This window comes from Lepisma saccharinum, chromosome 7 (assembly GCF_977018435.1).
Source record: "Lepisma saccharinum chromosome 7, izLepSacc3.1, whole genome shotgun sequence".
Lineage (NCBI taxonomy): Eukaryota > Metazoa > Arthropoda > Insecta > Zygentoma > Lepismatidae > Lepisma > Lepisma saccharinum.
The window spans coordinates 93,111,983-93,131,177 of record NC_139235.1 but is presented as its reverse complement, the minus strand read 5'-3'; the positions used below and the strand labels follow the sequence as shown (position 1 = coordinate 93,131,177).

The window sequence follows — 19,195 nt, the reverse complement described above, 5'->3', positions numbered from 1 at the left end:
GTACACTCAAATACTGAAAAAAATATGTGCAAGTCATAATGCCATCAAACTTAGCACTCCTAAGATAAAAACATTTTTTTTTTAATCTAACACTCTTAATGATTTTTTCACTTCTATTTTGATTTCATAGGTTTACAGTCCTCTATATTAATTTACTTTATTTTGTAATACACATCAATATAAAAAAACATTTGTTGTAAAATATTGATATTTTGTGTTTACGAAGCGGTAGGCAATGTCTCATCTAGTGTCGTTTTGGATTGTCATGTTGGGTGCTATACTAACTTGCATGAATTCTTCAGGCTAAGGTAACAGATGTACATACGAGGGTCACTATTCATATTTTGAGCCTTGGCAACACTGATTGAAGTTAGGCGCGATTTGACGTATGCACAGAATCGTCTGGCATTATTGACCATAACGTACTTCAAATGTTTTGTCAATAACTTCATTTGTGTTGTTTATGTTGCCTTGGAGATTGCGCAACAACAATAAAATTGAATTAACTCGTGAACATTTTCGTGCGATGATTTTTTACGATTTTCGACGTGGATTATCAAGACAAGAGTGCATCGATCAACTTACTTCCACATTTGGCAATGAAGCCCCATCCTTTGTCACTGAATCGTGGCCGCCATTCGCTCACCGACGAGATTCGCGAAGGTCGTCCAAAATCAGTTGTTGTTCAAGAAAACATTGATGCTGTGCAAAACCTAATACTGCAAGATCGTCATGTGACATACTGTGAGATTGAGGCAACCATAGGCATTAGTTCCACCAGCATATATAAAATATTACATGATCATTTAGTTGTGAGAAAGGTATGTTCTCGTTGGATCCCACACAATTTGACAAAAACTCAAAAAGACGCTCGCGTCAATTGGTGCAAACAAATGCTCAATAAATACAATCGTGGTGCTTCAAAAGACGTATATAAGATTGTAACAGGTGACGAATCATGGATATATGCATATGAGCCGGAACGTAAACAGCAGTCGACTATGGGTGTTTCAAGATGAACCCAATCCAACAAAAGTTGTTCGGCTCGAAGCACATCGAAACAAATGGTCGCCTGTTTTTTTTTTTTTCGGGAAAACTGGTCATGTGGCAACTGTGCCTTTAGAGGAACGTAGAACGGTCAACTCTGAATGGTACACAACAATTTGTTTGCCAGAGGTCTTCGGTCAAATACGGAAAACAAACAAACGCAGTCGGATTATTCTTCATCAAGACAATGCCAGCTGTCACACATCTCGTCTAACAACCGACTTTATGAACAGTCAAAAAATCGAATTGATGGGTCATCCGCCGTACAGTCCTGATTTGGCACCCAATGACTTCTTCTTGTTCCCGAATGTCAAGAATAAATTGCGTGGACAACGATTTTCGTCGGCGGAAGACGCCGTTGATGCGTTCAAAAACCATATTATGGAGGTGTCTCAAGAAGATTGGAAATACTGTTTTGACAAATGGTTCGAACGAATGCAAAAGTGTATTGACCATAAAGGAGATTACTTCGAAAAACAATAAAGCAGTTTTCAATGCCAAATTCCTGTTTTTTCATTGTTAGGGTCAAAATATAAATAGTGACCCTCGTACAACACACATTATTTAAATACATTACAGAAGAAAATTAATTACATTGCGAACGAAGCACAACATATCTCTGTGAGCTTAAATGAACATAATCTTCACAAAATACCCACAATTTTTTCACTTTCTAGCAGGGGTACAGAGGGTCAATAGTACCCCTGTTTGGCCCAAGTTATTTTGTTTTATTGCAACTTCATGCTATGAATGCAATTTTAACATGGTTCGATTTCAATTTACTTCTGTTAACACATACTGCGGAGTTTTGGCTATTCCTTAAGATTTTGTAGTTAGGTTAGGCAGAATAGGTTTGGTTCTCTTAGCATTAAAATAAAGTCCCTACATGCAAGGTTCCAAATTTACTTCTACATTCATTCCCACTAGTCTACAATACTTACACTGTTGTAAATTAAAAGTACAAGGTCCATGGGTAGCGAGCATGCTTGCGTAAGGTAATTTTTAAGTTGTTTTTTTTTCAACATAAAATATTTTCTTTTCTTTTTAATCCAAACAGTGCTCATTACTTTAAGGAAGGTTCAAATTTCATGTGGCAATGATTGCCAAAATTCTATGATAATTAGTCTTTCTGCTAGGAGAATTTGAAAAAAATCATAAAACAATCTAAACCGTTACCCTTTCATTTTCTGTATATTTTCAATTACCTGCAGTGGTTATCACAGGTGCAAGGATGTATTTAGAGGGAGATCCAGGGAGTCTGACTCCTCTACAGAAAGACTTACTAAGACCAAAATTAAATAAGCTAAGATATTTTTCTACTGTTGCATACCATGAAGTTGATTTATTTGAGCAGAATATACATAAAAGATGAACAGAAGATTGTATTAGTACCGCTTTGCATTGACATGCATTCATGGTATACACATACTTTTTTTCTTTCATATTTGATTGTATTTTCCCTGTCCTATAATGTCGAGCTATGGTAGTGTAGTCAAAAAGCTGTCTGCGAGGTGAGACCCGTGTTCAATTGCTGTGGTGGGAGATCTTAAGCCTGGTTTACACTGGTCGAGTAGACGGGAGAGTAGCTGGAGCCAGTAGGGTAAAGCAGGCTACTCTCCCCGTGTAAACAACTGGGGAGAATACTGGAGCCAGTACTCGCTCCAGTAGTCAGGACAGTCGAGTGGCTGTCCACGGAGGACAGCGACTTGACCGAGTAAACACTTTCTGAGGACAGTATAGATTCTGTGTTGTGTTGTGTCTGTGAGTATCCATGGAATTTGTGTCGATTGTTGGTAGGAACAAACAAAATAAACTACGGGCGTATTAAGTTGAAGAGATGAGACTTGTGATGTATTTGGTGTAGAAGAAATAAAATTAAAAATAAGGAATTTACGTTCAACCAAGAATGATCAAAAATAGGAAAATCAAAGAAATTAGGTTTTTTCTTAGACATGTCCTTGTGCATTATTAGATTCATTTCTTGTGAAAAGAGCACCAAACAGCTGCAGCTGCTATCCCACTTTGTTGCAGTCTAGAAAGTGTGTAAACAGCTACTCGCCATAGAAGGGTCCAGTCGAGCAGACAGGCCAGTAACTCTCCCGCTCACTCGACCAATGTAAATCAGCCTTTAGGTTGGAATTTTCTCATCAAACAGCTCAGGGGGTTTATCCATTCTCAAATAAATGGGTGCCTGGGGCCAGAGCATGGTGCTGATCATATCACCTCCAAAAATGGACAAGACAGACAATGTGTGGGCCTTTTCTCCACCACCACCTATATGCCTTCATGGCAAACTTTACCTTGCTTACAGTCTATAATCTGCTTGATATTAAGCATATATAGTTCGATGTTTTGTAACAATTTATCAAGAAGAAACACAGATTTTACAAATCACAAATACTGTATGCTAACAGCTGAGTATGTTTTCCTAGCAAAAAGACTAGACTGATCTACATGTACTGCCAGCGAATGTGTTTAGCCTGGTTTTTGTTTTATTTATCTGTTAACTCAGCCAGAAACACATAGCTATCCCTCGGTAAGGGTTCTGATTGTTTTATGTTTTTTTCCAAATTCTCCTAGCAGAAAGTCTAATTATTGTAGAATTTTGGCAACCATTGTCACACGAAATTTGAACCTTTCTTAAAGTAATGAGCACTGTTTGGATTTTGAAAAAAGTTATTTATGTTGGAAAAAAAACAACTTAAAAATTACCTTACACAAACATGTGTAAGAACAAGGCATTCTCCGTAGATAGAAGTGCCAGTTAGTGTGGTAGATTAGTGGGAATGAATGTAGAAGTAATTTGGAACCTTCCTGAAACTAATCAGCAGGGGCGGTGCCAGAAATTTTCCACCGGGTGGGCAGAAGCTGTATATTGATAGATTAGGGAGGGTAGGTATAAATGTATGACCATATACATATATGTATGTAAATATTAATATGTATCCCCTCATCTCTTACACTCCCGACTTCCCTACATTTCTATTCCCTTTAATTTTCAAGTTTTCTTTTTTTACTCTTTAATGCCTTCTCATATCTTTCTCAGCTTGTTACCTCCTTCTCCCTTTCACTTTCTCTCGTCCCATTCTTCAAGTATATTTCTCTTAACTGGCACACACGTGTGTGTTTGGTGTCTTTCCTCTTTCTCTTCTAATCTATTCTCGCATCTTGTTCCACTTCTTTGTCTCCGATGGACACAATTATTTCAAGGAAGTGTTTGTGTGTGCGCAGCCATACATTCTCATCACATTCTTTCATTCATGTCAATGTAGTGAAATAAATGTGAATCGGTTGCATCACATTTTGTCCTTCGAGTGCAAAAAATACAAGGCACATACTCAATTTTATATAGCTATCCGGCGACAGTGATAGAAAGTGTGATAGTAGAAAATGATGAAGAATTAAATTACTTTCTCGTAATTTAAATACATGTTCCTGATCATTTTATTTTCATCATATGAGTTTTTGATTGAAACTTAGGGATTAATGATAACTTTTCTTGGCTTACAAAGTTATTGCAACTGACAAATGTATGTTTGCAGTAACGGCGATCGGGTGCCAAAACTTGGGGGCAAGGACAGTTTACTTTTTTTGGTAGAAAAGTCTTAGCATTAAGAGGCCATAGTGCGGATGCAACAAGTGGCAAAATGTGTCGGGGGGGGGGGAGTTACCCCCCCCCCCTGTTCCTCCTAATTGCTGCCACTGGATATTTGGATTAAAATTAATGTCTTATTGGGAATGTGTACACACACACACACACACACACACACACACACACGCACACACACGCACAGCACACGCGCGTGGGGGACTAAAAAACAATTCCTTCTTCAATCTTCATAAAGTACCCCAAGGCTTATGGAAGGCTATTTTTAACAAGACATTGCTCAAAAGTAATAATCAAGTAACATTGAAAAATCTGTTAAGAATTGAAGAGATTATTTGTTAAGTTGCTATTCGTTTTCTGAAGTTAGTCTTCGTTACTCATGCGGATGAAGTAACACACGTAGGGTTAGATGAACACATGCACCGAGGTAACAAATAGTTTACATTTTGTAGAATGAGATTTTGGACACAAGGAATACATCGAAATTGATCACCACACCCGGTAATTCATCTCTTTTTCACAGATGACTTGAGTTGTATGGCGCAACCTTTTCGAAAGCGCTCCAATGTCAACCTCTATCCTTCCCAGCATACCCTGGAAACTTTAATCCTGCAGGTGAACGAATCTCTGGCGCCTGGAACCACAGTAACATGAGTAAAATATACAGGTAATGAATATCAGAATACACTTATTTATTGAAACATTCACATATCCCCAAGTGTATGTACTTAGTGAATTTGATTGGGTGGGCACAGGATTTTTGGGAGGGCGCTTGCCCACCCGTGCCCACCCCTGTTGCCGTCCCTGCTAATCAGCACAGTTTTCATTTTGAAAAAGTCCAATTTATTGCTAAAATAAGATGTTAGAGGTACCTTGAGAGACACGATCAGTAGTACCAAGCATTTAGGGATCTTATTTTAATGCTAAGAGAACTAAACCTGACCCACCTAACAAACACGAAAGCATTTAGGGTTGTTATTAAAATGCCAAGGGAACTAAACCTCACTCGCCTAACCTAACTACAAAAGCATGTATTGCACAAAATCTTCGAACATTTTGATAGTAAATGAATGGCTGTTGGCAAGTACAAAATTATATAGGAGTATATGGAGGCAGGCCTGTACCCAGGGGGGCAAGGGGGTCATGTCCCCCCTCGAGCCTGAAATATTTTGATGCAAACCTACAAAAATAACATGGATAATTTTTAACATTTTGCAAGAATTTAGATTTTCTTCTTGTATAAATTAATGGGTTGTTTAGTCTGCAGTCTACCATATTTAGTCAAAAGAACATGATTTAACTAAAAGAACAAATAATAAGTTCACATGAAAGACTCGAAAGCATACACGTGATGCCTCTCAGGGTATGGGGTAATATCTCTCTTCGTTGTTCAAACCAAATAAAAATCAAAGTTGAGTTTGCACTAAGAAAAAGGAAGTCTATTTTACTTCTTTGCAAACTAAATACTTATATTTCTAACATATAATCCATGTCACTCAAACAAATTAAACTTCTTACAATTCAACTTGATCACTCTATTTCAAAAACCGAGCCCGAACTCCCAAGTCAAGACAAAAGACACTCGTAATTGCCATGGCAACAGCTCTTAACAAGATAAGTATATACAGGTTAGTCACTATCCTGACATTATCAGTGATAGGTAAATTACAGAAATTAATATTAAAGAACAATAAACATTTGCACAAGAGAAAAGATAATTAATAACAATAAATATTTGTGCAATGGGAAAGGACGTGTCAAACCATTTGATCGGGACAGTTCACCATATTTACTCCCTGTTTTGATTTTTTTCGAACTGCAGTCTTGATGACAAAATGTCCTCTTTTTGTGGTTAATTCACATCCAGACATGTTCTTCATTCTAAGGATAATTCCATATCGTTGGTGGACACATTCAGGGTACAAATTCCAATAGCGGAAGGTGGATCTCCCACCTTTCCACCAACGATCTTGTTCTATTAAATTTTTTCCGAGGGTAAGAGTCTGTGTTATAACAACAAAGATAAGCAATTAGTTTGGACTTCAAACATACTTTACTAAGAATAACATCATAAACAACTACAAAGAAGGAATAACAAAGAATGATGTCAGCCTGTGTGTGAATGTTGCATACATCTTTTGTTCTCTCTCTCTCTCTTTAGGGCTGGTAACAGCATGGGGTAAAAACGTATGTCTACAGTCATAGATAAGATTTTAAAATTATATCAAATTGGACTAGTAAGAAAGGGAGCTGTAGCTGCGAAGGTGGTTTTCATTGTCACCCTAGGCCTCTCGAACATAGAAATTAGACAGACATGTTATTTCTCCTCCTTTCATCGGGAATAAAGCATAGCATTTACATGTTAATTTAATAGGAAACGAATGTCTTCTTAATGTTTCTCATTATTTGTCCCTCCACCTAGTTATCTTTAATTTGCAATGGATTTTGCAGATGTGAACAATTACACACTGCTTCAATGAAGATGGTGTGGGATTCACAACCGACTGTCCTTTTATTAGCCACATTTCTTGAATGCTAAGTTTTCTTTTCATCGGATTCAGCAGAAAAGAGTAAGTACATAAAATTTCTAGGCCTACAATGTCTTAAGTATGCCACCTACATCTAGGTAGGCAGTGCAAAAACAATTCTCGTCCTGGGCGCTGAAATCTCTAGCTACAACTCTGATAAGGAAATATTTCCTTTCAAGACACCATTATAAAAATATAACACAATAAAAGTATGAAAATTAATTATAATTTTTAATAAAAAGCAATAATTAAAAAAAAATATCTAACACTTATTAAAAACATTTCGAGAAACATGTCGAAGATGCGTGGTTTTTGGGGCTAACGTCAATGGTTTGTGGGGCTACCCATGGATGGATTTTGGGGCTAACGTCAATGGTTTGTGGGGCTACCCGTGGATGGTTTTTGGGGCTAACGTGCATGGTTTGTGGAGGTAAACATGAAAAAAAAAATCGAAATAGTACGTAATTTTCTATCATGAAGGTTTGAAACACTGCTTGCGCACTGAAAATCGACAAAACACAAGCTGGCGCGTCATGACGCGCCATGATCCATTACGAGTGCACACCATATTGTCTATTACCATACACGAATCCGTTACATTTCTAAACTCGTTCCCCATCTTGGCATGAGTTTACAATACCGGACCACTCTCCAATTTCTATAAAATTTTGCCTACTTACTAATTTCGGTGTCCTGATGACGTAACTGTAGTTCATATTTGGCGGTCGCTTGTTAAAATTGTACATTTACGCAGGCACGGCTCGTGCATTATTTACCCGGGGGTTCACTGAAGTCATGTGACATATATTCAGTTTCCGCAAAATAAACTTCCTTCGCCTAACAAAAGGATGGGGGGCGGGCTTAAAAGATTTGTCCAGAATTTTTTTTATATGGGAGTATAAGGTTTTGTATTAGGGGTGTGCGAATAAATTTAGGGCTGAAACTACAATAAATTGTGCCTTTATGAAAAAAGTTGAGTTTTGTTGGAATGGACGTCCTCAAGTAGGGGCAAGTAATATATTTTTTCCTCAGGAGGAGCAAAAAACACTCCTTCAGTCTGAAGTTACTGCAACGCTTTTATAATAATTACCAAAAATTACTGTGACTGAAATTAAATTATATGCGTGTAATATATAATTTTTGGTTTACATTCAATTTCCATGGGGGGCTGCCCCCTTTTCCCCTTCCGGACGTCCATGCCGACTAATCAGAACTGGTCCTACATTTATTAAAGGGAAATGGCAACTAATGGCCTGCGCATACTAGAAATCGAACCTGAGACCCTTTCATTGATACAAGATAGCTTTGTTCAAATTTGGGGCTGGTCGACCAGCACACACTTTTTTTCAGTGGACAAGGAAGTTCGTTTACGTTAATTACGTGCATTTCTATCGGTCATTTCTTACCTGCGCGGACAGCAACGCCTACACTGCATCATGTGACATAACCTAGGTAAAGTCCATCCCTTGCTTCACTCGCAGCATCACTTAATACTTTCCAACAAGTATCCAAGCACTTCAAAAACTAACAAACTTGAGACGATTGACACCGAGCGACAGCGAGTCACGTCTTCGCGCCATTCTTTCTCTTTCGCGAACCCGAAGTGTTTCCACCTTTAAGGAAAAACCTCTGAATGCATGCACGAGCTATTTTGGTAATGTATCTCCTTTATTTTAATTCATCGCATCTAATTCCAGCTTTTATTTCTTTCCACTCATCCATCTCTGCCACAATTTTGCATTTATTCCAAGAAGTTCAGTACAAAAATGATACAAAGAGAATATTGAATATGTAATGTGTGCGCTTCAAACTTGAACCGCACACAGCAACACTGGAAGGGAGGAAGCAGCGAGATCGGAGCCTTGTCCCGCGCCTTCTGCGAGAGAACGAACTGCGCATGACCGTTGGGTTGAGCATAGGTTCTGCAAATCTCATCTTCCATGTATTTTGTCCTATACCCTCCTCGAGCTTCTGCTCCCGCACGAAGCTTTCACAATGGCAAGAGCTGTCCTGTGGGGGTTCAACTGAGGGTCTGTATCAGGGCGGCCGAATCGCGGTTTCTTCTTCTCAGCAAAAGAGTTCACCGTATTACGGGCACAAATACATGAATTATTGTGTAGAATTTTTAGCGAAATAATGTGAAAATGTAAAGACATTGTTTATTGTTCATTCTCGAGGTGATTATCGTATATTACTGGGGGTTCACTGATCCTGTGCGCTATAGGGCCAACCGCGCCTGCATTTACGTCTAGAAATTGTAAAATAAGCTTGCGATTTACCACGCTGATTGTCCCTACACAGCAATTCGGAACCATCTTTCTTTCGCAATTCGTTAATGGTCTTCCTTCATGCACAACAATCTTGCTGACGTAAGACGAGGAATGCCTACGAGGTTAGGTTAGGCCTGTTAGGTTAGGTTCCATTAGCATAAATACAAAGAAAAATTAATATTTAGCTACGAGAACTATATCTTGTCTTGCCTGTTGATTTCTTCATGTTGGAAAAATGTAGTCTTCCGTGGAGCTATTGTTCTTATGGTAGGGTTACGTTACGTTAAGAAAACATAGTTTATTTAGTTTTTTTCTCGATTTCCATACTTGACCGCCAATTATTACATGCAGATTCGTGTTTAGGAGTTCACAATTAGTGAGTAGGCGACATTTCATAGAAATTGGAGAGTGGTCCGGAGATGGATTACACAGGCGGTCGAATCTCGTGATTATCTGCATTATATATTTAGTAGTACAATTTGTATCACTCACTGTCTAGAAAAGGTAACCTACTTACGGTGCTTTAGAAGCAACAGGTGATAACGCTGTTCAAAATTGCGTGGACGTCTTCCTGAATTTCAGTCGCCGTAAGAAACTATTAGTACTATGCTTCAAGTAATCACATTCACCACACGAGAAAATGTAATGTCAATCAATGATGACTTAATGGTAATCACATAGTTCGGACACGGAAATCACGTTGCTGTCACATGTAAACTCAGCTGTCAAAGTTACAGATGTTTGCAGTGTTGCCAGCCGGGTCTCCCTTATCCTGCAGAGTGTTACGTCATCACCAAGATGCAAGGATCTCCCTTATGACACAACGCTCTGACAACATTACGTTCTGAAGTGAAACGAGAAATGCCTACGCTACGTTAGAGGAATTTACCTAATTAACTAACTAAAGGCCGAATCACACGGAACTGGATATCCAGTTAGTTGGCGCTGAACTGGCTGAGAGAATTTTTTTAAAAAACAGCCAGAAAACTAGCTTCAGGGAAATAACGCTTGGTGGCGCAGCATTCGTTCGTAGTCTTTTCGGCTGCATGCCTATTCTCGATTAAATCATAGAAAAATTACCACCTGAGCGCTAGTGTCGCTTCCAATATGGCGGCTCTATGTAGGATAAATCTTTGTGTACTTGTAGTACGTAATAGCAGCGTGTTGTCATTGCTGGTTATGGAAGAGACGTTTAAAATACGCGATATTTTTAAATATTGCGAATGCGATGTGAATTCCAGGAACTATAACGAAGGTGAAGGTGAGCTGAGAGCGAAGCATTTAATTATGATAGACAAAAATAACACGGACTCATTTCTAGTCTGTACACAAAACGCTGACAAAACTAATGTATACGCACTGGTTCTTCAAAGCAGCGCTGTTTCATCTGCACCTCGGTCGTAACTGGGGCTCTCAGAAATGATTTGAAAATAAAGCAATTCATCTGTATTCAGTGTGGTGACTGTCTAGGGACAGCATGAGATAATGACTTTGTGCCATATAACATTCCCCCATGGATAAAATTTATCAAGCAGAGGGGGGAAATCCCGTTATCCCCCTACAAATACCACCCTGCCTGTATTGTAAAGCTTGAGCAGGAGAATGTAAACATGCAGTTGCAGTTCTTTCCCCAAAGAGACAGGCTGGTTTAATAACAACACAGGATAATAATAATAAAAACAATAATTTCATTGAGGCTATCTTCAGTCTTCACTGAAAATTGACTTAGCCTACTGAATGAAACAGCAACATTAACATGTCAATTTCCTTTTTCTGACTTACCATTATGATTACAGACATTAATTAATTCTCAAACTACCGGTATTTTCACCTTCATACTTAATCGACTTGCACCTGTTCCAAATTACGTACATACATACTACATTGTTTTGAAAGAAAAAATGTTAGATTCATAAACAACAATTTAAAACTTACTTTCATGGTAATAAAATCATCTTTCGGAAAGTAAAGTGAACAGACTCATGCGTTCTTCGTAATTTCCTTGGCGCATTTCAGTTATGCCAATCTTGTCAATCAGTTCTGTTTTCCCTGTATTTACAATTTCATTTTGTTGAATCCACGGGGTGCAAATACATGTAAGCTTTTCACTTGTCCTGACCCACAAAACGATTTAGAGGGAAAAACTGAACAGTAGACGTTACTTTTTCGCATATTCCCCATGCTTTGAACGGCTTCAACACAGCGAAATGTCCTACTTGGAGTGGTTCCTGAAAATCTCACCAGATGGCATATCGGATAATTTTAATAGCGAATGGTACGATAAAAATATTTATTCTAGGGATTTGCGGGACCCCGAAAAGTCGGGACCGGGATCGGGAAAAAAAAATTTCGTCCCGATCCCGACTTCGGGAAATGACTTCCGACTTTTCGGGATTCAGAGCAGTCGGGAAATACAGAATGCTCATTTTAAAAAGTTGTTAATTCTCGACGTTTTCTGCATTGCAAGTGTCTGGAACTTATCGGAAATTGTTTGTTTTTATTCTAGAAATGCAAAAACAATCATTTAAGTTGAAAATGACGTGTAGAATTTGAGATTTTTAGAGCTTCTGGAAATTTCGAACATTTCCCGTCCCGAAAATTTCCCGACTTTGTCATTTAATGGCGAATATTTCCCGTCCCGACCAAAAAGATTCTGTCCCGCACACCCCTAATTTATTAATTTAATAAAGCAATCTTCGAAGAAGAATACATCAGTGGAAGAGAAATTTACACGTGGAATGAACACACGTCACTTTCCTCAGTGACGGCTAGTGGTTCGGAATCAGTGGCGTACCCAAGGGGGGGAGTTGGTGGAGGTTTTAACCCCCCCTTTTGGCCCAGTATTCCTAAAAAATAGAACGTCAATGGTAGAAAAATGACAAAATGAGGGCTGACTACCAAGATAAAGTATACATAACCCCTCCCTTTCGAAAATCCTGGGCACGCCACTGTTCGGAATGTTGGTGGTTGCAGCGAATATATATATATACTTTAAATTTTTATTTATTTATAATGTAATTATTCGTTCATTCATTGTTTTCTGTTTTCTGCCTAATTGGCAGGTTTTTCACTGCAATCTCCAGCTATCCCTATTCTCTGCCCTACGCTTCGTAATAGCATACGACCCAGTTAATTTAATATCATCCACAAGCTGATATCTCTTTCTTCCACGGACTTTTTCTCCTTCAACCATTCCCTCCAAGACATCCCTTAGCAGGCAGTTCCTTCTTAGACAGTGTCCTAACCAGTTTCTTTTCCTCTTCTTGATGGTCTCCAGTGTAGATCTTTATCACCAACTCTTTTCAGTACGGCTTCGTTTCTTACCTTGTCCGTCCATTTTACACGCTCCATTTTGCGCCATGTCCACATTTCAAAAGCTTCGAGTAGTTTTTCTTCATTTCTTCTCAACGTCCAGGTTTCTGCACCATATAGTGCAACACTCCACACAAAACATCTCACTAGTCTCTTCCTTAGACCTATGTCCATGGGTATTTTTCTTCTATTGAAAGCTTCTTTTGCTATTGCGATTCTGATTTTCACTTCTTGTTTGCAGCTCATGTCACTGCTTATAGTGCATCCGAGGTACTTGAAGCTATCCACTTGCTGGATTCTTTCAAAGTTTGCTCTGACATTAATATTCCTTGGTTTCCGTCCTATAACCATTGCCTGTCTTGTTTACATTAATCTTCATCCCATACTGCTCACAGCTGCTGTTTAACTCTTCTAACATACTATTTACGGTTCTTTCATCCTCAGCGAATAATGCCATGTCATCAGCAAATCTTATGTAGTTTATTCTTCTTCTTCCCAATTTGACACCTCCGGTGCCCTGGAAACAATTTTTCACTATATCTTCTAAATAGATATTAAACAAAGTAGGAGATAGGCAGCATCCTTGTCGTATTCCTCTTCCAATTTCACAGCCTTCTGTTATTTCGTCTCCTATTCTCACTTTAACTCGTTGATTCATGTATAAGTTGCTTAGAAGTCTTCTCTTTCCAATCTACACCAATTTTCTTCAGAATTTCTGAAAGTTTAACCCAATTCACTCTATTAAGGGCTTTCTCCAGGTCTACAAATACTACAAACACCTCCTTTCCTTTCTCTAAATATATTTCCCCAATGGTCCTTAGTAAACGAATTGCATCCCTTGTACCTCTTCCTTTCCTGAAACCAAATTGTTCTTCCTCTAACTCACCACTGACCTTCGAGTATAGGCGTCTGTTCAGAATTCTTAGAAGAATTTTGCCAAGTGAGATATCAAGCTGATTGTCCTGTACTCAGAACATTTTCTGGCATTGCTTTTCTTCTGCAGAGGTACCAAAACAGTCTCCGTGAAATCTTGAGGCCAATCTCCTTTCTCATAGATTTCATTGCATAAGTGTAGTATTTCTCTTCTTCCATCTCCCAGGCATTTGATAAGTTCAACAGGAATTTCATCAGTGCTCGTTGCTTTCCCATTCCTCATTTCTTTGAGTGCTTGCTCAAATTCTTCATTTAGAATATAGTATCCTTTCTCATCATCAGGCACGTCTTCTTCATTTTCTACATTCAGACTGTCTGGGTGATTCTCTTTCTGGTAGAGCTCTTCAACGTAGTTTCCCCACACATTCGATATTCCTTTTCTGTCTTTAATTTCACATCCTCCCTCGTCTTCTATCATCCACATTGTTTTTCATTTCTTCTTTTGGAGGCCCAAGCAGTTTACTTCACGATACATCAAGGCATACCTCCCCCTTTTTTCCAGTTCTTCAATTTCTTCACATTTTTGTTTCATCCATTGAACTTTTGCCCTGTCAGTTTCTCTTCTTAGCTGGTTATTCAGTATCCTGTAATTATTTCTTCTCTCTTCTGTATTTACATTCTTCCATTTTCTCCGTCCCTCCATTTTTTCCAGCATACTTTCAGTAATCCATGGTTTCTTTGCACATTTCCTTTCCCTGTACCCTATTGTTTCATCTACTGCCTTCTGTAAGCAACTTTTTATTCCATCCCACATCTCATTCCTATTGTTACAACTAGCTTTAAACTTAGTATAGTTTCCTTGGAAATTTTCTGCAATTTTATGTCTTACTTCTTCTTCCCTTAGCTTCTCTAAGTAGGGTTTCTTGCTCACCTGATCTTGTGTTATCTTCTTCAATCTAAGATAGATTTCTCCTATTACTGTGAATTAATGTCAGCTCCTGGCAATGTCTTCGTATTTTTCAAACAATTTCGAAATCTTTCTTGTACCAGTATGTAATCAATCTGGTATATTTTGCTATCTCTTGGACATATCCAGGTGTATCTCCTTCTCTTATGTTGCTGGAACAGTGTGTTTCCAACAATTAGAGAGTTTCTTTTACAGAAATTAACCACGCTTTCCCCTCTCTCATTTCTCTCACCTAATCCATATCTTTCTACTGTACTTCCATCCTGCCTTTCTCCTACTACAGCATTCCAATCACCCATTACGATAATGCATGATCCCTTTCTCTCATTTTCCATTAAGTTGAAGCAAGCCTTTTACTTGAACTTCAACGAAGCATCCTAGTATTCACTTTACGAAATAGCAATTAGAATTTTGATAACTTCAATGAAACTCGGACGTCACTATTTAAAATTTCCATATATTTTTTATCACTTATTGATCACCTGTCTTTTGTTTCTTTTTTCGTTGCTATGGTAAAAAATGTAGGATATAGAAATGTATACATCGTAAGTAGTTAAAAAGGGGGCACGAGCGGCCACCCCCCCAAAATCTAACAATTTCATAGTGAGCTCTCTTAGTGTAATTTAACTGAAAATCATGATTTTAGCTGATTTTCCAAGTGTAAAAAACTGAAAATTTGTTTTACGCAAGAGCTTAAATTTCAATTTTATTGTATAAAAATTCTAAGATTTTAATAATTTCCCCTATGACACCCAATTTTTTTAAAATTTCACTTTTTTCAAATAACTAAAGCGAAATCCATTACTTTTTTAACTGTAAAAAAGAATTGACTCATGTGAGTCAATTTTAAATTTTTTTGCAAAATACCCTAGTATACATTCGGTCCATTTATATCTGAACCGAAGATACCGTACTTGCATATTCTCATATCCTCCAAGTATTAAAACTTTAAAAACAGATTTTTGATCAAAGTAAACAGAGAAGAGGTTTGTTAATTATCAAAAAATATATAGTTTTGTATACTAACATATAAAAACAATATATTACAGTATATAGTGTATTTTTATATTTTTGTCTTTTAAATAACATATATTTTTTAATTATTTTAATTAAAAATATGTCATCTTAAAAAATGTTTTTTGTATATATAAAACCAATCTCAAATTTTATAATTTTTTAAAATTAATTTAAGAAACCAAAAAACAATTTGTATATTTAAAACTAATTCCAAAACTTAATTATAAAAAAGGAATAATCGACATTTTTAGATCATATTATATATGATACAACTGATATAAATAATGAAGCATTAGATATTCCCCATTTTCTAACTAAACTTAAACCCCAAATTATAAATAAAATAAATAGTCAACTTACAATATGTTCTGTCAAAATAAATTTTATTTTATCATCAAACTATAGAAATTCTTCTAATAATCAAGAAGACATTTCTTATCATTATACTCTTACAAAAATTCTACACTATAGTAACAAACATCAATTAGATTATATTTATGATAGCTTTTGTGAAGAACTTAAGTTAAAACATGAAAAATTTTGAAAAAAGAAATTCAGGATGGTCACTTTGTGATACAGACCATAAACTTGAATTGAAAATAGCAAAATATCACCCCCTTGGAGGGGGAAGTGGATCTAGTTATTTTAGATTACCAGAACAGATCAGAAACAAAAAAGGTGTATTGAATATTCAAAATGATGACAATAAATGTTTTCTTTGGTGTATCATAGCACATTTTCATCCAGCTAAAGATCATAAATATCGTGTTTCTCAAAATAAAAATTTTGAAATAGAATTTTAAAAAGCTATGACAGGAATAAAATATCCAGTAGACATCTTAGCTATCGAGCAATTTGAAAAACAATACAGAGAACACAATAATCAATCGATAGCTGTTCATGTTTATGGTTATAATGAAAAAAATGATGATATTTATGTACTCAAACAGAATTATTCATCACCATATGATACAGATACTATAAATTTATTATATGTTAAAAAAATAACAAAAAACACTACTGTCTCATACAGGATCTCCAAAAATTGACAAAAAGTCAAGTAACACCACATCATGGTAAAATTACTATATGTGATAGATGTCTGAAAATATTTTATGGAAGGGGTAAAATATCAAGCGAACAACAATTAGAGCAACATATTATAAATTGTAATACTCATCCTCATGTAACTTACAAATTTCCAAAGAAAAGTATAAAATTTTCTATGTTTAAGGCACTGCTAAAACATCCATTTATAATCTCTGCTGATTTGGAAACAATACAAAAGGTAATAGCAAACAACTTTAACCAAGATTCAAGTACATCACATACAAGACATATAGCTAAGCATGAATCTTGTAGTTTTGGACTAAAATTAATAAATACTTATGGGATCCAGATACCAGATAACTTAAGAGAACCGTTTATATATCGAGGTGAAGATGCAGCCAAAAAATTTATTGAAACACTTCGAGAGTGGGTAAAAATTCTTGCTCCATTCTTACATACAGAAAAACCAATGAAGGATCTTACACCAGAACAACAACGGGAATATAATAATGCCATACAATGTGTGTGTACTGTAAAAGTAATTTTGATTTAGATAATGAAAAAATTCTACACCACAACCAGTTTAATGGAGAATATATCCATACGATTTGTAATTCATGTAACTTGAAAATACAAAAACCATTTTTTATTCTAGTAATTTTTCACAATTCAAAAAAATTTGATACACATTTATTTATTAAAGAATTAGATTATGATGCAGAGAATATTTATATTATATCACAGACTAAAGAAAAATACATTATTGTAGAGAAAACTATCAGATTAGAAAATAAAAGAACAGTTGTTCTTAAATTTTTGGATTCATATCAGTTTCTTTCCAGCAGTTTAGCTACTCTGGTCAAACAATTAATCGAAGACAAATTTATTTATACAAGAAAAGAATTTGGGCAATATGATATAAATTTGTTAATGAGAAAAGGAGTCTACCCCTATCAATACATGGATGATTTTGAAAAATTTGAAGAGAGACAGTTACCACCGAGAGAAGCATTTTATAACCATCTTCAAGATAAAGAATGTAGCGAGGAGGATTATCAACTTGCACACACAATTTGGGACATGCTAGGTTGCGAAACAATGGGAGATTATCATGATTATTATTTGAAATTAGATGTTCTCTTGTTGGCTGATGTGTTCGATACTTTACGAAAAAAATATTTTGAAAAATATAATTTGGATCCTGTTTTTATGTGTACAACACCTGATTTATCTTGGCAAGCTATGCTTTTAAATACTGGATTTGAAATTGGTCTTCTCGAAGATAGTAAACAGTTTACATTTGTTGAATCTGCTATACGTGGTGGTATGGTACAGTGTCCTTTGAGATATATAAAAGCAAACAATAAATATTTATTTGATTATGATGCTAATAAAAAATCTAAATATATTCACTATATTGATATGAACAATTTATATGGGTATGTTATGACTCAATCACTCCCCATTGGTAATTACGAATGGATGACCCAGGAAGAACTTGAAAACAGGGATTTTTTTTAAATGGTCTGAAGATCATCCAAAAGGTTGTCTATTGGAGGTTGATATGCTATACCCACTATGGTGTCATGAGAAACACCACGGATTAGCTATGGCACCAGTATCTCAAAAGGTTCCAAGTACAGAAGAAACAAAATTAATGTTAACATTCGAAAACAAAAATAATTATGTACTTCATTATCGAATGTTACAATATTATGAAAAGCAAGGTATAATATTTACAAAAATCCATAGGGGTTTAAATTTTGATCAAACAAAATGGTTAGCTCAATATATTGTGAAAAATACAAACAATCGAATACAAACAAATTCTAAAGTTTTGAAAGATCTTTATAAATTAATAATTAATGCCATATATGGAAATTTTAAGAGAACAAAAAAATCGATTGAGGTGTAGTTTGGTGACCAATTGGAAAAAAACTTTTGAAACTTATTGCTGATCCTATATACAAAAGTTTTATAGAAATTACTGAAAATATGACTCTTATTGAAAGAAGTAACATCGATGTAGTGTGTGATGTGCCAATAGCTGTGGGTGTTACAATTCTTGAATTATCTAAATTAGAAATGTATAAATTTCATTATGTTGTGATGCAAGCTAGATATGAAAACATAAAAGTAGCATACATGGATACTGATAGTTTTATATATGAAATAGAAACAGAGGATTTGTACAAAAATTTACTAGATATGAAAGAACATTTTGATTTTAGTAACTATCCAAAAGATTGTTCATTATATAATTTATTATACAGTGTTGATAACATGATCATCCCTGGGAAAATGAAAGATGAAGCAGCAGGATCTATAATATCAGAATTTGCTGGACTCAGAGCAAAAATGTATTGTATCAAAATAGATGAAAAAGAAGAAGAAATTAAAAAAGCTAAGGGTATAAAACGACCAAATATAGTAAGACTGACAATGGATGATTTAAAAAATTGTTTATTTGAAAATAAAAATGAAAAACATTAATGTCTGCATATTATCTTACCAACAAAAATCA

At 36.0% G+C, this 19,195-nt stretch overlaps 1 protein-coding gene across 3 annotated transcripts in view; it reads right to left on the bottom strand.

Moving 5' to 3' along the window:
* LOC145990025 (uncharacterized) overlaps positions 1 to 19,195 on the bottom strand; it is a 133,112-nt gene that overhangs the window by 18,035 nt on the left and 95,882 nt on the right. The window contains exon 1 of one of the 3 annotated variants that reach the window (XM_083125650.1): positions 9,970 to 10,213. The exons of the other annotated variants lie outside the window; for them this stretch is intronic. The gene's annotated coding sequence lies outside the window, so the exon portion shown is untranslated. Of the gene's footprint in view, positions 1 to 9,969; positions 10,214 to 19,195 lie in introns of those variants that run through there. 3 annotated transcript variants of the gene reach the window in all.